This window comes from Arachis hypogaea, chromosome 2 (assembly GCF_003086295.3).
Source record: "Arachis hypogaea cultivar Tifrunner chromosome 2, arahy.Tifrunner.gnm2.J5K5, whole genome shotgun sequence".
Taxonomy (NCBI): domain Eukaryota; kingdom Viridiplantae; phylum Streptophyta; class Magnoliopsida; order Fabales; family Fabaceae; genus Arachis; species Arachis hypogaea.
Window position 1 is genome coordinate 12,006,660 of NC_092037.1, and position 22,117 is coordinate 12,028,776.

The 22,117-nt window shown below is 37.4% G+C and overlaps 1 pseudogene; it reads right to left on the minus strand.

Moving 5' to 3' along the window:
- Positions 1-1,972: 1,972 nt before the first annotated feature.
- LOC112721731 (uncharacterized) lies at positions 1,973-14,384 on the minus strand (annotated as a pseudogene).
- Between the last annotated feature and the right edge of the window lie 7,733 nt (positions 14,385-22,117).

The window sequence follows — 22,117 nt, forward strand, 5'->3', positions numbered from 1 at the left end:
AAGATGATGTTAAAGACAATTCTCTCACAATGCATCAAATCAAAGATAAAAAAACAGACAAAATAGGTAATGCTTATCAAGAGACTCATGAAACAACAAAACTCTGCAGCCTCATCATTACAGTGTGATAAATCTGCTTATTTTTCTTCTGCTGAAAAATTACATAAAAATGATAATTAAACAGAACTTGTGTTATGTGAGGTCAAAGAAACATTCACATCTTATTTTAAAATATTCATGGAGATTCTGGAGCCTACAAATATAAATCATAAGCCTAAAAATTATCAGTTATCACATAATAAAGCTTCCACTATATGATCTCACATAATAAAGCTTCCACTATATGATCTGCAAAATTATACTCTCACAGCTCATGTTCTCTACAATTCCCAAAATCTGAAAAAACGGTTAAAGATCTCATATGAAAGGACTGAAAAGGTAGTATGCATTCAGGGTTTTCAAAAAATATGTAAACATCATATCTGGGTAAGGAACAATCTATATATCAATGCTAATAGCCTTTAGGAATTATTCAGCTGTCATCACTCGAATTGTATTATGAATCAAAATCAAAAGCACACATAAAAACAGACCATATAAGCACAAATGAATTTGTTTCAAGTACACGTTTGAATATAAGATATTCTTCTCATCCTTAATCAAAATAATTTACAGAAATAAGCCATTAGAATTTACAAAAGCAAGACACTTGCTTTCATAACTAAAAACTAAATCCAACTAATGCAACATAGTGATTCGACATAATTAGAAACAACAAATAATCTAATGAGGGATGTCCATAGAAAGCACAAAAACAATGTAATAATGCATTTATTAAGAAAAATTTAAAGATTTTCCTCTAGAATAATTGATACATTCTCCGATAATGCAATTTTCTAACTAAAAGGATGACATCAATATTTTTTATTGGTTCTAAAAGAATTAAGTCAGATAAGGTATCAATCGTGTTAATTCTAACAACACAAGACAGAAACACGACTCGAACCACTGTAGAGACTCCAAGTGAAGTGCCAACATGAAATGGGTGAGATAACAATTCAAGTTGTTTATTGAAACGAGATGCAAGATATGGAGATACATATGAATAATGAGAACCCGTATCAAATAACACTCGAGCATCCAAAGAACAAACTTGTAAAGTATGTGCCACTACTGCATTAGAAGCTTGAGCATCCTGAGGTGTTAAAGCGTACACACGTACTTGACCTCTTCTTTTCTGACTCCTTCCACTGTTATAAGTCTGACTCCTATCACCTGCTCCTCTACCACTAGGACCAGAAGAGTTCTCAATAGACATAGCTGAAGATGATGACATTGGTATTGTAGAATATGTAATACCTTGAAAAAAGTCTTCTCTAGGATTAGGACAATCTCTCCTAAGATGACTAGATTGGCCACAACCAAAACATGCTCCAGTGGCCTTGAAACATATACTAGAATGGTAACTCTCACACTGCTAATAGTAGGGCTGAGCTAGCCTTGTTTGATTTGAATCCTATGCACTAGATTGTGCACTAGATTGAGAGGTGCCTCCAACAAAAGGTCTTGGACTAAAAACTCTCATGGGAATAGATCCAGAAGAAGCAACCACACCAAAAGATGTTTGAGGACGAGCTCGATAAACCGAATAACCTTGCTTATTTGTCTAACCATGATGAGATTGAAATCCTCCTGAACTAGATCCACCAGAAAATTATCCCTTCACCTTGGACTTTTTACCAACATCCTTATAAGCATTTCTCTCTACTATCCCATCTTCAATTCCATAAGCAGAGTTTAGGACGTCCTTAAAAGACATGAGTCCGACTTCATGCATAAGAGTAGTGAACATAGGTTCTGCCAACCCACGAACAAACCGACGTACTTTCATCTCTTCTGAGTTCACCAAGTATGGAGCACTCTTAGAAGGTCTAGTAAACTCCTTACCATACTCGGTCAGTGTCATATTCTCTTACCTTAATCTTTCAAAGGCGGTTGCATCTTCTGCTTGCTTATTAGCGGGATAAAATTGAGCAAGAAATTTTTCGGTGAACTCTTCCCAAGAAGGAGGAGGAAGTCCAACTGCTTCTTTGCTCTCAATAAGAGATTCATACCAATATCTTGTTAAACTGCGCAAGTTGTAGGATACTAACTCAACAACCCATTTTTTGGTGCACTTGAGAGACCAAATATCTTTCTTTGCATCCTCTAGATATTGTTGTGGATTTTCGTCCAAGGAATCTTCATTGAAAGTAGACGAATTCAACTTCAAATACTTTTCAATTTGCAGCTATTAATTCCCAAATAATTAATGAACTCTTTGAGACTGAAGATTTGGCACTTTAGAAAGTACCGTTTCACCCCCATTTTGATTTGTTAGGACTTGTAATACCGTAGTAAGGGTTTGATTCATTCTCCTTAATTCAGCTGTCAAGTCTGCTTGAGCCACTCCTACTACAGGATTTTCTTGAACTCCCTCGTGGGGTATCCCTTCTTTGCGCATATTAGCTATCCTTTGGCTCTTTGATCTTTGTTGAAGTGCTCCAAGTGGCGGAAAAATTTTCCTATTTGATTCAACCGTATCAGGAGCATGAACAGCTCCACTATGTGTTTTCTTAGGTGATATATTTTACCTATGGAGTAAGTAAAGTGATTGGATCACAAACGACAAATGTATATGGAGTTCAAAAGACAATAGAACAGAGAGAAGAAATTATGAGAACAAATGATTGAAGGCAACTTCCTATAAGCCTCTGGTAACATCACACCTTGAGAAAATGAGCCGACTTCCATTTACACAATTGTGATCTTACTAAAGAACACTTGCTCCATATTACACAAAAAACATAAGGCTCTGATACCAACTTTGTTATGGCCCAAACCAAGCCATGACTAACGCTGAAGGGACAAATTCCTCAGTAAACCAAATGACCAAATTTTCAGAAAAACAAAGAGAATCTCCTCTATTCCTAGAATCTTACCAACATGAATATTATCTTCCTATATCAATAGTAAACATCCATTTTTGAAGACAACAACAACATATTCCAATAATATCCACAACCCAACATGTCAAAAGTCGAATAATATATATTAAGTTGATAACTAAAGTATATAGTTAAATCTATACGTTTTACATAACCAAGTCATAATTATTATCTAAACAGTTCCAGATTCAAAATAACATAACCCACATGAGGATCCTGCCTATGGCATATGAAGCATTGACAAACTCTAAGTTTTTACATAAAGGTTCCATTACATATCACATAGCCCTTGAAAAGAAGAATGACTCACCGAAATGAATAAGATCTACGGTGGGACGAGTGGAATGGAACCTGGAATGATACCTATATCTGAAAAATATGGGAATATGATAAGGTGAATTTTGCAACTGAATAAACATTATATCTATAATCCACACGAGACAATACAACTTTTACCTTCAAAGTTATATTTCTTTTCAGAGATGAAAAATTCATATTAATTAATTATGCAAATAAATAGATAAATAGTTAAGCGGAATGAAATAAAATAGAAGTTCTCATTCCAGAAGTCAAATCAAATCAAATATTATACACTTAAAGCGGCTCCACCTCTAAGGGTAGCCGTTTTCTCTAGTGTGCCCGTACAGTATAACAGATCCAACGTGTGGCCTACACGATAGGCTAGCAACGCCCCTGCTAGCTGAGATCTGAGACAGATGCATCTAGATTAACGTCATAACCGCCGTTAACTATGATTTTCTAGTTAGAGTCTCCCAAACCAATCCAAACTAAATTACATATAACCATTTCTAATATTTGTAATATATTACTAAATTTCATAAAAGTAGGGTATATATAAGAATGCATCTTAAAAATTTAATTAAAATTTAACAAAACCAAACAAGAAAACATGGTATGTTTTATGAAATATATAAATATCGTCCTACGTACATTTTTATAAAATTATGTTTTTTAAAAATCAATCTCCATTCCAATTATTCAAAAATCATATCAATCAAATATTTTCAATTGCTAAAAATAATTATTCAATTTAAATATTGATAATAGTATACTTAAAAATAATTATAGACATAATATTTACTCACAACTTGATTCCAAGAAATTGGAAGCAACTCTGAGCGCGTCAACAAGCTACGAAATGATGTCCAATAACTCTACAACTCTAGAAACATGACATAATGATATTTGTGAGCTGTTAATATTGTCAATTAATATAATTTTACTCACTTTGATAAAAGCTCTAAATTTTCTAACCTAATAATTCTAATTTCAGATTTTGCTGTACTCACAAGTATAAAGATGACAAAAATTAGAGATATAGCTATTTATTAAGTCAAAGAGTTACCTTGAAACCTCAATAATAACTGAAACTCAAATGTTGAATGCTTTCTTCATTCATTAAGGTGAACTCCTTGATTTGGGATTGTAAAAAATAATTTTTTTAGATATAAATAATATATTAAAATAGAGATAAAATAGAAATGTAAAATGAGATCTAGTGTGTTGTGGTTGAATGAAGATTTTATTTTTTTGGAGCAAGAATGATAGAAGGAAAGAAATGATAAAGGAAAAGAGAAGTTTTGATTTGTATGAAGGAAATGAAAAAAAAAACGAGTGTGAGGGATCAAGAGAAAACTCGAGAAAATAAGAAGAAGAAGGGTTTAAGTGGGGGCATGTGCCCCCACGTGACTATGCTCTTTTTCTTGTTTTTTTTTTTTTTGTATTACAGCTTGATGAAAATAAAAATATTTTAATAAATAAGTTCAACTAATTTTTTAAATAGGCTCTGTGTATAGATTTAAATAATAGTACATGCCTACATATTTACAGTTCCTGTGAATGTTATTCAATTGCAAGTCATATGATAACTTGTGTGTGTATTACATTGGAAGAAATATATATGTCCATTTTACATAAACCAAGAAAGGATATAGGTTTTTTTCACTCTAGGTCACCTTTTTTAGGGAAAAATTCATGTTAAATTCAGGTCACTTTCAAGATTTACAGAGTATCTTGTAAAATTCATCTACACAAATTACAAATATCACTGCATATTAGAAAGAGAAATTATCAATCATATTCATTCAGCATTAGGTGGCACAATAAAAAACCTTCCCAATTAATGTTGAACCTGTAAATTGACATTAGCCCTGTTTGAGTCAAGAAATTGGTGTCCAAACTAATTAAATTATGACCTTTCATGGACTTGCACTTCTGGTCCGTAGACAACGCTCAATAAATAAACCAACCATCCTAAAGGCTACCTCCTTAAAGAACATAGATGCAATCTGACCAACAGAAAAGGATCATTGATTAGTCATCACCTGAAAAATACATAATAATGTTAACATCGAATTTATAATGTTAACATTAACGGAATTTATTGTAATGGAATGGGCTGCATAGCAAATTGTATGAACGCAGATGCAGGCATATAAGAGGGTTTAGTCATGTCAAGTTACTGGTAATGATACTCAGTAAATAAATCCTTGCCACATACATGTATTAACAGATTAAATCCTCAAAAAGTCAGGTAAAGGAAAACATAAAAGTGAGGACAGAACATTGATTTCAAAAAAGCATAATGACAACAAAAATAAATTGATCAAGACAGATATAGAATGACAGAACCATACATGTTTGTAAAGTCGTGATTGAAACTTAAAATCCACCAACAAATAAAGATTGCAAGCCCCTGAAACCGGGCATGGATTGAATTCCCATATATTTATCAAATGATCAAACAGGATACCCTGTGAAACGGTTGTCTGAAAATACAAAACATATAGTATAAGGCTATAAGCACAACAAAATAACAATCACTAGAAACAAAGAAAGAAATTCTATTGCCATAAACAAGTTGATTTCGTGATGTCCCTTTCAACAAACCAGCCAACCCCAATCCTGCTAGTGGTCACTTGGCTTAACCCATTCTCATAAAAGTGGGAACAACTGCCAAAAGCCCAAATAACACATATTTTTGCCGCTTCTAGTTTTTAGATGTAACATTATACCCTCTTAACTCCCTTTTAGCAATTTTCACACTTGAGTGATACTAATAGCCGATGATGTAATATATTATATAAAGTTGTGTATCAACGGCATATGAAAAAAGCGACTCCATTGCATTGGCATGAATAACATACTGCCAACATTTTTATAGAAGCAAATCCGACAAATTTTAATGGTAAGGAAAAGAGAAAGTAACAATAATTATCCTGAGTAGAGAAAATGAACTACCTTTACACACTTTGGTCTCTCCAATTTAACATGAGAAATATAACTTTCAACAAGGAATTCAAATTCCAATGCAGCATCAAATGATCCATCTAGATAGTGCCTAAGTATTTTTTACCTTTGATGTCAGGGAACAAACCCATGGTAGAAGTCAACAGCTACAACAACATCAAATAATTGCTTCGGCGAGTACCTAATAATCAGAAAGTGTACTAGCTCACAAATACAATTATGCACTAAAATGATCAATTTGTCTAAATACAATATAGGAATTAGGGATTGGGGAGAAAGAGAAGCGTGTTTGATAAACCATTATTTTATGGTTTATATTGTATTTAATTGAGTAGTTTTATCAAGCTTTTCACCCACTTATTCATATGATTTGTATGATTTTACAATTCCTTCCTAGTTTAGTTCTGTGATTGAAAACATGCTTCTTTGGTCTTAATTTAGCTAATCTTAATCCTCTTTTATTATCATTCGATGCCTTGATCTGTGTGTTAAGTGTTTCAGGCTTCATAGGGCAGGAATGGCTTAGAGAATGAAGAGGAAGCTGCAAAAATGGAAGAAACACAAAGAATTGAGGAGATGACCAGCGAGAAGTCACGCGGTCGCATGGCTCACACGACCGCGCGAAATGGAAGAAATCAGAGTGACACGTTCGCGTGCCTGACGCGACCGCGTGGATTGGAAGCTGCACGAACGACGCGAATGCGTGGACGACGCGCACGCGTGGTACGAAAAACGCTGAATGACGCGACCGTGTGGATGACGCGGACGCGTGACGTGCGCGATCTGCAGAATTACAAAAGTCGTTGGCAGAGATTCTGGGCCGCATTTCAACCCAGTTTTCGGCCTAGAAACACATATTAAAGTCAGGGAACATGCAGAGACTCAACATGCTATTCATTACTCACAAATTTAGGTTTTAGATGTAGTTTTTAGAGAGAGAGGCTCTCTCCTCTCTCTTAGGATTTAGGATTTAGGATTAGGATTAGGATTAGGATTTCAACTTCTTCATCACAGGTTCAATGTTCCTTCAATTTATTTTCTACTTTTATTTATTACTTTAGTTGATTATTTGATGTTGCCAATTTGGCTTATGGATTTCTATGTTCAATCCGACTTTCTATTTAATGTAATTTGAGGTATTTCAGATTTATGATTATTTTCTCTGATTTATGTTATTGATGCTTGGGCTCTATCCAAATTATTTTTATTCAAGTAGATTTTATTCCCTTTTGGCTTTGGTTGATTAATGGTAACTCTTGAGTTGTCAAACTCATTGTTGACTAAAAATTAGAATTCTTCAAGGATTAATTCGAGATCCAATAATTCTAATTTTTCACAAGGAAAGACTGGAATTTGAGGATTCGAATTAATTCATCCACTTAACTTACCTTCATAGTTAGAGGTTTACATAGTGGGAGAAAAATTCAATTCTCATCACAATTGATAAGGATAACTGGGATAGGACTTCTAATTTCTCATACCTTGCCAAGAGTTTATTTTGCAGTCATTTATTTATTTTATTCGTCATTTATCATAATTGCCCCTCATTCTTAAAACCCCCAATTTACAAACTCATAACCAATAATAAGAACATACCTCACTGCAATTCCTTGAGAAGACGACCCGAGGTTTAAATACTTTGGTTATCAATTTATTTAGGGGTTTGTTACTTGTGACAACCAAAACATTTGTAAGAAAGGTTGATTGCTTGGTTTAGTAACTATACTTACAACGAGAGTTTACTATAACTTCTAAACCATCAATCTTCAGTTCTTCAAAATGGCGCCGTTGCCGGGGAATTGCAAACGTGTGCCTTATTATTGGTTATTGTAAATATTTTTCAAAAAAAATTATATATATATTTTTTTTTCTTTTACTTGTTTATTTGTTTTCTCTCTTCCCTCTTATTTCTAATAGCTATTATGAATTCTCACCCCTCTCGCTTTGAGTTTGGTTCTAATTTTGTTGCAAGGAATGGAAGCTATGACAGGACTATGCATCAAGGTCTAAGCAATCAAAGATGGATGGAGCCACAAGGATCTGATCACCCTCACCCCTTTAGGCAACAACATCCTCCTAGATATCATGGACAAAGAACATTTTACAATGCATCCCAACTGATAGATTTGGTGGACCGCCTTGTAGCTACCAACAAGCCCCACCCTTTGCTCAGAGACCATCCTTTCAACACAACCTCAATCCACCATACTCACAAGCTCTTTTTCACCATTCGCCACCGTACAATCCTTATCCACCCCAACACCAATCCAATTACTCCCAAGAACCACCACTCCCCCATACACCATGCCCATATCCATCAAAGCCAGAATCACAGGTTCGCCTCGAAGAATCAATAAACCAATTTAATGCAACCCTTCATCAACTGGAGCAAGCAATAAATCAATTATCTTCCAGATGTTTGGACAATCAACAGACTCCCATGGCTTCATGTGGAGAATCTAAAGAAGAATGTGTTGTGGAGAAGACACGAGAAGCTCCAGTGGACAGCATAAAGCATAACTTCGTACTGGAACAAGTAGAGGATGCTGTCATTATAGAAGAGGAAGAGTTGGTTGAAGATTTAGGAGATACTGAACCTCCATGGGAACACAGAGTCATGGAAGACTCCGTCAAGGATGCTACAATTGACGCTGAGGAGGATTTTGCACTGCCTCCAATGCAAATATCTTATGAAGAATTGGATGGAATAACCCAGGACGCAGGTTTCCTTGATGATGATGATCACGAGTCCTGTTCTCTTAGTGACGAACTTGCATCCGCAAGTGATTTCTTTGAGACAGAAGAATCTTCCCCGAGTGAATATGAAGATGATGCTGAGGTAGATTTTTCTCAACCTCCAATATATGACTTGAGCGATGATGAGGGAGAAATTGAAGACTCTGATCAAGATATGGTTGAAGTGGAAGAAATTTGCAAAGAAATGGAAGAATTCACAGAAGATTATAAGGGAGTAGAACTTACAGAACCACTGGAAACACCTATCCCAAGGCCATTACCGCCCAACACAAACTACAAGTGGGTAAAATCCTTGCCTTTTATCTTCAATCTTCCACTTGAATATGGTTTGCTTGAAACAGATGGCCAGCTTAGAGCTCTCTGCGGCTTTAAGAGTAAGAGGGAAATGGCCCGTACTCAGAGCTGGTGCACAAGGTTCAATAAGGTTCCACGCTTCAACTCGAAGTGCAAGGATTGGTATCATGCTCAATTGAATGGATCACGGAGAACGTTTGGTCACCGTGGTGAGAATCTACTTTTTAAACCGCCCGGATGGAAACATGTAGATCAAGACGGAGGCGGATTTAAAAGCAACGCTTGGGATCATGGATTCTATGCTGACATTCGTCACCCCGGGAGCCTGAGAATCTGTTTGAGGCTGCTCAGAAGCTTTACATGCCTAGTTTGGGACCCCGGAGGCTATTGGCATTCCAAGCATTGGTGGAGATTTTTGGATGAATTTAAACATAAGCCGCCATAACAGGAAGCTCATCCAATGTCCAACTTAAGGACTTTAACCAAAAGTGCTAGGTGGGAGACAACCACCATGGTATGGTCGTTTCTTTTTCAGTTTTATTTCGTGTTATTTACTTTTATTTCCTTTTTAATTGAACCTGAATATTATTCATTCGCACTGCATACTGCATAATTTCATACATGCATGAAAAAAGGGGAAAACACGCACGCGACGCGGCAGCGTCGCTGACGCGTCCGCGTCACTAGTGCGTTGGGTAGAAAAGAATTGAACAAAGAGTCACGCGAGAGCGTGGCTGGAGGCGCGCCTTTAGCATAATTTGACCCCACATAACCGCGTCATGTGGGAACTTTGGCCTCCCACGCGACCGCGTCACCCACGCGGCTGCGTGCCATGAAAATCGACGTGAAAAGGGTGCATAGCCGAAAGTTATGCTGGACTGGTGCTGGACTGGTGCTGAAAGCACAACCTTACCACGCAGACGCATGGCTCACGCGTCCGCGTCATATCCCCATATTGGCCACTCACGCGATCGCGTCACCCAAAATTTGGCAAAATAAGATTCTGAACAGAGAGTTGTGCGAGCGCGAGGCAGCCCTCGTGCCAGTAGCACAAAACGTGTCACGCAACCGCGTCGATTAACTTCAAACGCAAGTCAGGCGACCGCGTGCCCCTCGCGTCCGCGTCGCTTGCGCCGCACAGCTTATCCTAATTTGCCAAATATCATATCTTTTATTCTCCAATCCTAATTTTTCCCTCCCTCCTTTCTTACTCACTTCTTTCCCTTTTCATTCTTCTTATCTTTCATTTTATTTATTTGCATATTCCATTCATTGCATTTTAATTTAGTTTATATTTTTCCTTCTTTTCTAAATTCATTATTTTTCCTTTGGTGTTGAATTTTCTTATTTAACTGTTGCATCTTCTCTTGAATTATTTTGAGTGCTTAGTGACTTGTTTTATTCTGGTTAGGTAATATTATTTATATCAATGCCAATTTTTTATACCTGTATCACTTTTGCATTGACATGAATTTATATTATCTCTCCTTACCCACACTCTCTTCCCTCATTTTTGCAAATTTTTACATTATTGATATGCCATGTGTCTCTACTATTTTCTCACTTGCATGTTGTAGCTACCATGTAATTGAGACCCCCATTATTTAGCATTAACCCACCCAGACTTTATTTATATTCTTATTTTTATTTCTGGGTTACTTTTTCTTCTTTTCCCTCTTCTTTCAGGATGGCCACCACAAAGGGAGAGGAAAAGTTTCTTACTGGGGAGACAAACAAGTTCATCTGCTCAATCTTTGGAGAAAAGCATCAGTTGAAGCAACCCGTCCACCTGCACATCTTAGCATGCACCGAGGATGGTGCAATCTTTAAGTGTGGGGAGGTCGATACCAATCTCCATGGGTTAGTTACTCTTCTATCTCAACACCAATGGTTTATTTTCCTTGTTAGTTATTGCAGTTGCATGTTTGATTGCATATTTTACCATTTGGTTGAAGTAATAAATTTCTTTTCAAGACTTTATTTTATAATATTTCACTAATTTAAATTAAAAATTAAAATTTTCTATGTGTTAAATTTGTTTGAAGTTGTATTTGGAACATAGTTAAAAGCTAGAACACACAACCTGTGAGATTTGAGCTTATTTACATGGTTACATTATTTAACCATAAATATTTTATTCTTGTGTGTTTTCTTCTCTATAACTGTAGTCTTTACTTTGTTTCATTCTATATGTCCATTATTTAGTGTATTTACATGCTTGCATATGATTGAGGCCATTATTTGTTTTAGCTCACTTATCCCAAATAAGCCTATCCTTTTATGTCACCCTTGTTAGCCACTTTGAGCTTTTTAATCCCCTTCTGTTCTATAACCACATCACTAGCCTTAAGCAGAAAAACAAATTAAATATCCCAATTGAATCTTTGGTTAGCTTAAGATAGAGGTTGTGCATCAACTAAGTGTGGGGAAACTGTGGGAACATGGGTTAATAAGGGAATGTATCATGTTTCTAATTCTGAATATTGGGAAATTTGGGTATCTACTCATGTAAAACAGAAAATTAAAAAAAATTCCATATGCATTGATATGTTATTTTAGTTTTTATGTCTCTAAAAAAAAGAAAAAAAAAGAAAAAAATATATAATATAAATAAATAAATAAGGGGACAAAATTACCCCAATGTTAAGTTAATAAAAGATCAATGCATATGTGACACAAATCAAAAGAAAAGTTGACACATGAGTTTGTGATATAAAAGTGGGAATTATGGGTAGCTAGGCATGATTTTAGAAATTATATAGAATGTATGTATGTTAGGTGATGGCTCAGGTTACTCAAAGATTCAATTTATAGCTCACTTAGCCATACATATATCCTCACCCTTGTCTTGGCCCCATTAAAACCTTGAAAAGACCTCATGATGTGTGCATGGGTATACTAAATATTTGTTGATTGGTTAAATGAAGGACAAAGTTTAGAAAGCATGATTAGGGAAGAATAGAGTGATTGACCTTAGACACTTGAGAGATTAGAGTGATATACACTTCCAGTGAGGGTTCAGTGCTTGATTCTATGTTCCCTGCTTTTATGAGCTATCTTCTTACAAGTTTACTTATTTTCACTGTATGATTTGAATTAGTGAAATCTAGTTCATATTTATTCTTGAAGGATTTATTTACTTTTTCACCAAGTAGGTAGAATCATTTTAGCATGTAGTTGCATTCACATTCATAGGTTGCATTGCATGAGTCTTGCCTTTCCCTACTCATTTATTTGGTCTCCTTGAGTTTAGCATGAGGACATGCTAATGTATAAGTGTGGGGAGGTTGATAAACCACTATTTTATGGTTTATATTGTATTTAATTGAGTAGTTTTATCAAGCTTTTCACCCACTTATTCATATGATTTGTATGATTTTACAATTCCTTCCTAGTTTAGTTCTGTGATTGAAAACATGCTTCTTTGGTCTTAATTTAGCTAATCTTAATCCTCTCTTATTACCATTCGATGCCTTGATCTGTGTGTTAAGTGTTTCAGGCTTCATAGGGCAGGAATGACTTAGAGAATGAAGAGGAAGCGTGCAAAAATGGAAGGAACACAAGGAATTGAGGAGATGACCAGCGAGAAGTCACGCGGTCGCATGGCTCACGCGACCGCGCGAAATGGAAGAAATCAGAGTGACGCGTTCGCGTGCCTGACGCGACCGCGCGGATTGGAAGCTGCACGAACGACGCGAATGCGTGGACGACGCGCACGCGTGGTACGAAAAACGCTGAATGGCGCGACCGCGTGGACGACGCGGACGCGTGACATGCGTGATCTGCAGAATTACAAAAGTCTCTGGCAGAGATTCTGGGCCGCATTTCAACCCAGTTTTCGGCCCAGAAACAGATTAAAGTCAGGGAACATGCAGAGACTCAACATGCTATTCATTACTCACAAATTTAGGTTTTAGATGTAGTTTTTAGAGAGAGAAAGGCTCTCTCCTCTCTCTTAGGATTTAGGATTAGGATTAAGATTAGGATTTCAACTTCTTCATCACAGGTTCAATGTTCCTTCAATTTATTTTCTACTTTTATTTATTACTTTAGTTGATTATTTGATGTTGCCAATTTGGCTTATGGATTTCTATGTTCAATCTGACTTTCTATTTAATATAATTTGAGGTATTTCAGATTTATGATTATTTTCTCTGATTTATGTTATTGATGCTTGGGCTCTATCCAAATTATTTTTATTCAAGTAGATTTTATTCCCTTTTGGCTTTGGTTGGTTAATTTGTAACTCTTGAGTTGTCAAACTCATTGTTGACTAAAAATTGAAATTCTTCAAGGATTAATTCGAGATCCAATAATTCTAACTTTTCCCAAGGAAAGACTGGAATTTGAGGATTCGAATTAATTCATCCACTTAACTTACCTTCATAGTTCGAGGTTAACATAGTGGGAGAAAAATTCAATTCTCATCAAAATTGATAAGGATAATTGGGATAGGACTTCTAATTTCTCATACCTTGCCAAGAGTTTATTTTGCAGTCATTTATTTATTTTATTCATCATTTATCATAATTGCCCCTCATTCTTAAAACCCCCAATTTACAAACTCATAACCAATAATAAGAACATACCTCCCTGCAATTCCTTGAGAAGACGACCTGAGGTTTAAATACTTCGGTTATCAATTTATTTAGGGGTTTGTTACTTGTGACAACCAAAACATTTGTAAGAAAGGTTGATTGCTTGGTTTAGTAACTATACTTACAACGAGAGTTTACTATAACTTCTAAACCATCAATCTTCAGTTCTTCAGTGTTACCCCAAAACGCGCTTCTCTTCGTAAATTTTGGAAAGAACACCTTCTTCACCATCTCCACATCCAAGAAAGTGCCTTGTTTAGATAGTATTATTGTTGTTACTCAACGCTCCCATAAATGGGAAACTAGCAATGCGACATCCAAGGGACTAAATCTGATTGGTGGCACCGCCAGCAATGGAGGTAAGGCACCAACAATCATCAAATTTGTTGCTACTTCTCCTCCTAATTAATTGAGCGATGTCGCTTCTGTATGACGCTAAGGAATGGAGTGCCTTCGTGGTGGATAAAAATGCCGACATTTTTTTCTTTAGCTCAGAAAGAATTGGAAGATGGAACCCTAAATTGAGAAATTGGGCAAGTTTTAACAACAAAAGAATGAGAATAGGAAAATGGGAGTTTGGGATTGGAAATCAAAAGTGAACATTAGAATATGGAAAAACAAGAAAATAGAGAGAATCTTGGAATAAGAAAAGACGCGGAATCGAGAAAGAAATGCTAATATAGAAATAGAGAAGGCGTGAAAATATGGTGGGCATTGGCTGAAAGAGATGAAGATGATGATGATGGTGGGATTCAAAGCCCATAGTAAAAATATCATAACGCCCCATATGGTTAACAAGTCACCCCTTTCATGCTATGATACTAGTTGACCACACATGTGGACTACTTCACCCATCCTTATCATTTACATTAAAATATTAGTACGTATTATATTAAATAATTTAATAAATTATTATCTACATCTTAGGTATGTTAGTATTTCATATAATAGTACTAATATTCAGGCGTGAACAACAAGAAAAGGGGTGAAGTAATCCACGTGTGTGGTCAACTAGTATCATAGCATGAAGGAGGGTGGCGTGTGACAAACCCCATTTTGAGGGTTTATCTTGTGCTAATTTCAAAGGGGTTTATCAATGATTTCACACACTTTCTGCATGAAAATATAAGGATTTGCATTCCTTTCCTAGTTTTGCTTCATGAATGAAAACATGCTTATTCTGCACTAAAATAGATACATTTCTATTTTTCTCTTGATACCATTCGATGCCGTGACTCGTGTGCTAAGTGGATTCAGGATACAGAGTAGGAATGGACAGGAAAAGAGAAGGAAGACGGGTGCAAAGGAAGGAAGCATGAGAATTGAGCTTTGGAGATTTCCGCATGGGCGCGTGCGCGCACCTGACGCGCCCGCGCGAATAAGAGCAACGTGAAGCCGAGACCAAGAGCCAAGCCACGAGCCGGCTTGAGTAGCGGCTAAGCCAGGATTCTCATGGACGCGCACGCGTACGTCCCGCCTCCGCGCACACTCCAAAACCGCATCCATGGCGCGCACGCGTACCTTGCGCGTACGCGCCGATGTTCGAATATAATTTTTTAGAAGTCACGTGACTCAGGCGTGGAGCTGGTTAGAGATCCTAACTTTTAAGGAGTGCTTTGGCGGGAAAAGGCTTAAAAGGACCAAGGGGGCAAGGGTAGAAGACACTTAGTTCATTTTCTAGTTTTTTTAGATATTTTGGGGAGAGAGAAGGGAGAGAACTCAAGTTCTTACTAGGGTTCTTCTTCATCAAAATTCTGGATTTTTACCCATTCCTTGGTGAGATCCATTGCAACTTTCATTTCACTTTGTTCATGTAATAGGTTTCTCTTCCAATTTCAAGTTGTAGTTGTAATTGCTAAAATTCCTTAAATCTAGGATCCAACTTTATGATTTTGGATTCCATTGGTACTTTGAGATTTTGATCCTCATTATTGCTCTTTGACAATTGTTGTTAATTCCTTGTGTTGCAACATCTTTAATTCTACTTTTCTCTTCATTTTACTATGACCTTCCTTCTTGCTCATTACATGTTTGATAAAATGTCAATACTAGCTATGGAGTAGAATTTTTACACTTGGCATAGGGTTTGGTCATTGGAATAAGTTGAATAGTTGTATCAATGGTTGATTTGGAGTTAGGGATTGCTAATTGACTTGGAGTGCACTAAAGCTAGATTCCCATAAGGTGAAGCTAGGACTTGTGACTCAAGTTGATTGTTTTCATTTGATTTTCCTCTATACTTAGGGGATGACTAAATGAAGCAAGGCCTAATTTTTGTCAACATTGAATGGACTATAGGGATAGAAGTTCTAATGCCAACCCTAAGCCAAGCCTTTTGATAATTGATTGTTTGTTTCTCATTACTTGCTAAGACCTTCAAAGAACTCAAACAAGGCTTACTAAATCAATAAGATGCATACTTTGGCAATTCCAAGGGGGAACGACTCGGGAGACTAGTACTCTCGGATATAGATTGTAGATTTGTTTGATGATGGATTTTGCGTTGGTTTAGACTATACTACGATTGATCACTCGATAAACTCTATACCGACAAAAATTCATTTGTCAACGTGTTAACCATGTGGGGCATTAAAATCTTTGAAGTTTGGACTTTGAATCCCACCATCGTCATTGTCTTCATCTCCTTCAACCAACGCCCACCAAATCTTCACGCCTTCTCTGTTTATATCATAGGGTTTCTTTCTTAATTTTGCTTCTTCTTTCACTCAAAGATTCTCCCATTCCCTTGCTTTCTCAAATTCTGGGGTTCACTTTTGATTTCCAATCCTAATATGCCGTTCCCCCATTCTCGTTCTTTTGTTTTAAAACCTGCCAAATTTCTCAATTTAGGTTTCTATCTTCCAATTCTTTTTGAGTTGAAGAAAAAATGCCGACAGTTTTGTCCACCGCGAAGGCACTCCACTCCTTAGTGTCACACAGAAACGACGTATTACTACTTTTATCTTATTAAATTCTTTAATATGATACGTACTAATATTCAGGTGTGAACGACAAGAAAGAGGGTGAAGTAGTTTACGTGTGTGGTCAACTAGTATCATAGCATGAAGGGGGTGGCGTGTTAACCACGTGGGGTATTTTCTTTGAATTTTGGAATTTGAATCCCACCATCATTACTGTCGTTGTCTCTTTTAACCAACCCCCACCAAATCTTCACGCATTCTTTATTTCTATCTTAGCGTTTCTTTCTCGATTCCACGTCTTCTCTCATTCCAAGATTCTCCCAATTCCCTTACTTTTCCATATTCTAGGGTTCACTTTTGATTTTCAATCCCAATTTGTCATTCCTCCATTCTCATTCTTTGTTTTAAAACTCTCCAATTTTTCAATTTAGGTTCCATATTCTAATTCTTTTCAAGTTGAAGAAAAAAATGCCAGCATTTTTGTCCACTGTAAAAGCACTCCGCTTCTTAGCATCACACAAAAATGGCGTATTAGTACTATTATCCTTTTAAATGATTTAATATAATAGTACTAATATTCAGGTGTGAACGATATAGAAGGGGGGTGAAGTAGTCCACGTGTGTGGTCAACTAGTATCATAGCGTGAAAGGGGTGGCGTCTTAACCACGTGGGCCATTAAGATCTTTGAGTTTTGGACTTTGAATCCCACCATCATCACCATCTTTGTCTCCTTCAACCAATGCCTCCTAAATCTTTGTGCCTTATCTATTTCTAACTTAGTGTTTCTTTCTCGATTCCGCATATTCTCTTATTCCAAGATTCTCCCCATTTTCTTACTTTCTCATATTCTAGGGTTCACTTTTGATTTTCAATCCCAATTTTCTGTTCTCTGACGAATGAATTTTTGTCGGTATAGAAATTATCAAGTAATCAATCGTAGTATAGTCTAAACCGACGCAAAATCCATCATCAAACAAATCTACAATCTATAACCGAGAGTATTAGTCCCGAGTCGTTCTTCCCTAGGAATGCTACAAGGGTGCATGCTATTGGTTAAGTGGTCTTTTGGGGTCTAAGGAATGTGGCCTAGAAGTGTTAATAAAAAGGGAACAACAATCAATCAATAGTAAAAACCTTGGCCAAGGTTGAACATTGGAAGTTCCATCACTATAGTTTCCTTCAATTGTGATAACAAAGGAGTGTTGCTTCACTTAGTCAACCCCTAATTATAGAGGAAAGTCAAGTAAAAGTAACTAACTTGAGTCACAAGTCCTAGTCTTACCCTAGGGAAGTCTAGCTTTAGTGCACTCCAAGTCAATTAGCAATTCTCAATTCTTAATCAACAATTGTCATCCATTATTCAAGTGTCTCCAATGACTCAACCACTAGGCCAAGTGAGGGGATACTACTCCATATCTAAAGTTGGCATTTTCTCAAACACTTGGGGAGCGAGAATGAAAGACATAGCAAAATGGAGAGAAAAGAATTAGGATCAAAGCAATTCAATACAAGAGATTAACAACAATCAACAATGAACAACAATGAAAAATGAAATCTTCAATGAATCAATAAAATCCAATAACAACAAAGTTGAATCTAAGACTTATGAGAATTGAACAATTACAAACACTAATGAGATTAGAGAAGAGGATCTACAACATGAACAAAGTAAATTGAGTGTTGTAATAGATCTCACCAAGGAATGGTTGAGAATTGAGAAAATGAAGATGAATCCTAGAGAGAAGTTGGAGTTTCTCTCTCTACAAATGTAACTAACTAAAATATCTACCTAAGGATCTAAAATTAGTCTATGGATGTGAATGTGTGTCAATCCCCTTCAATCCTTGGCTCTTATATGCATTTTGGCGCCAAAGTTGGTTGCTGAAACCTTCCAAAATCGCCAGGCACATGTTGCAATAAAAGAATCACGTGCGGACCACGACGCGTGCGCGCACGGTACGCGTGCGCGTCCCTGGCTAATTCTGCGATGTGCGCGCGAGCGCCTTGTGCGCGTACGCGTGCTTGGCCGAGATCAACTCTTTGACTTTTTGTGTTTCTCTCCACTTGCATGCTTCCTTCCTTGCTTCCTTTGATTCATGCCTAGCCTATTTCAATCCTGGAATTACTAGCAAACACATCAAGGCATCTTATGGAATCAAAGAGGAACTAGAATTCATTAAAATAAGGCTTAAAAAGCATGTTTTTACACTTAAGCACAAATATGGGAGAGATAACAAAACCATGCTAATTCATAGGCTAAATGTGACAAAAGGTTATCAAAACACTCTAAACTTAATACAAGACAAACCGTCAAATTGGGGTTTGTCAACCTCCCCACACTTAAGCCTTAGCATGTCCTCATGCTAAATTAAGAAGGAACTAAGGGTTATGACATTTATTAAATGCAACTAAACTATATGAGTCCTATCTAAATGCAACTACCTAAAGCAAATGCAAATGCTTAATTCAAACAAATCGATTCCCAAGAACATGTGTAAGTACAAGAGCTAGGCAATAGGAATTAAGTCCAAACCACAATTGTATTGAATTATCAAAAAGGAGTTCAAACTTGCAAGAATATAGATAATATAGGTGAACACATGTGATTGAACTTTTGAACCCTCACCGGATATGTGTATCCGCTCTATTCACTCAAGTGTTTAAGGGTCAATTCACTCAATTCTCTTCTAATCAAGCTTTCCAAAATTTGATTTTTTTCTAACAATCAACATTTATTCAATGCATGCATACATTCATCATGAGGTCTTTCATTTAGGTTGTAATGGGGTTAGGGTCAAGGTAGGATCATTTATGGTTAAGTGGACTAGGATTTGAATCTTTGATTAGCATAGACTTCCCCACCTAACTATATAATGACCTATACAAGTTCAAACTATTCTAACTACCCATTCTTCACTTTTTTTTCTTATACATTCATGCATCCTTATTTGATTCATAACACCTATGCATTGATTTCTTTTTATTGACTTCACTTTGGGGCATTTTGTCCCCTCTTTATTATTTTTCCTTCTTTTTCCATATACAATTTTTTCTTTTCTCTTCTTTTGTTTTTCTCATTTTCACTTTTATTTCTCTTTTTTTTTCTTTTCATTTCATTTTCTTTTGTCAAACTATATACAAGAACATCAATGCATAAGGTCTATTCATTTAATCAATACATGAGTATGTACCCAATTCCTAAACATGAAAGTGTACTACCCCTTTTATCCCATCCAATGTTCCCAAGCCTCACCAACTTTGAATAATAAACACTCTCACTAGCCTAGGCTAATCAAAGATCCAAACAAGGACTTTTATTGGTTTTCCGCCTTGGCTTGTAATGTGCTAAATTGAGAATAAGTTGGTTAAGCATAGGCTCAAAATTGGCTAACAATGGAGAATAAAAGGTTGGCTATTTGGGTAAGTGGCTAAGGAAGTAATGGCCTCAATCATACAAATGCATAAATACAAGAAATAAATGGACATATAGAATCAAGCAAATCAAGGATTACAATCATAGAAAGAGAGCAATTTCACACAAGAATGGAAAATAAGTGGTTATAAAATGTAACCACATCAATAGGCTCAAGTCTCACAAGCTTGTGTTCTCAATTCAATACATGATTCACAAAGTATGAAATTCAAGCAAGTTCCATTAGGAATTTTCTTTCAATCAATTGGGTTGATGCCCTATATTTAAACTTCTTGGAAAGTTTCAATATTTGACTAAGCATTGTTGTGATTGAAAAATTCAAAAATTTTCTTAGTTCACCCTTTCCTTTTTCACTTAAAACAAATTTCTTATGCAAAAAGGGTGACTAAGTGTTTGTAAGTCAAAGTATGATTTCTAATCACAACCACTAATTAAAAAGAAAGATTATGCAAAAATGTATAAAGAAAAATTCAACTAAAAGTACGGAATCTATCATCTAAAACATCTAAGGATATCCATAAGCATCAAAGTATCTAAAATCCAAAATAAATCCAAAATAAGTAGTAAAAGTATCCAAAGCAAACTAGAAATGCATCAAAATATATACAAAGATGTGCAAAATAAGATAACTAGGCCGAAAAGTTCACCAGTTCCCAAATAATGCTACCGGTGCCCTCCCCACACTTAAAACCAAGCATCGTCCTCGATGCTAAACCGGAGGATCAGTGGGAGGTACAACGATAGGCTCTGGCTCGGGCTGTGGGAGAGCGAGCCACCGGCAGTGGTAACGGGGTGGCAGCGGAGGGATTGGTCACGGTGAGAGGGGTGAGAGGAGAGGGAGAGAGAGAGGACGGATGGTGGTGAAAGGGGAAGAGGAATGATGACCGAAGGTGGTGACGGAGGTAGGGTGTGCGGCGGCGGCCGGTGCTGCTGCTGCGACAGCGGTTGGGGAAGAGAGGAGGAAGAAGAAGATGGAGGTTGGGGGAAAAAGGGTTGCGCGACTGCGCAGTGTGCTACGCGTGCTAGGGTTATCCCTTATTTTGAATCGACGCGCGCGCGCCACTTGCGCGTCCGCGTCCCTTGATGAAACTTGGGACCTACGCGTGCGCGTACAACGCGCCTGAGCGTGGATGAGCAAAGTAGGAAGGGACGCGTGCGCGTACAGTGCGCGCACGCGTGCAAGGAGTTGAGCTAGGGGCTCAGAGTTGGCCCAACTCAGGCCTAACTCTCTGGAGAATGGCCTGGAAGTCGCACAATCAGATCGGCGCGCATGCGGCATGTACGCATCCGCGCACAGTGAGAAAAATTGGAGGTCCACGCGTGAGCGTGCAGTGCGCTATAGCGTGGGTGGCAGAATAGGTATGGGTGCGTGTGCGTAGAGTGCGCGCATGCGTACATTATATTGGGCCTGCGGCTTAGAATGGGCTTGAGGCACGCCCAACTCTCGGGTCCGTGGCCTAGATTGGTAGCAGCACGCAGGGGACGCGTGCGCGGCAGGTGCGCGTCCGCGTACATTGTCGATTTGTGATGAGGCGCGCTGGCGCAATGCGTGCACTCGCGCAGATCGAGTTGGGCCTGGGGCCTAAAACTAGCCCAGAAATGGCTCAACTCTCTGGGGTTTGGCTCAATCAATTGCAGCAGCAATCGGCGCGGGCGCGGCAGGTGCGCGTCCGCGTGGATCATGTTGGGCTAAAGGCATAATGTTTGCCCAAAGGAGGCCCAACTCTCGGGAGTGTGGCTCATGGTGCATCCACACAGGGACGCGTGCGCGTACATGGTGCGCGCGCGTCCACCCCCTTCTCTCTTTTTTTTTTTTGGATAATGCCTAAAAGCTCTACTTGCCCAAAGACTCCCTG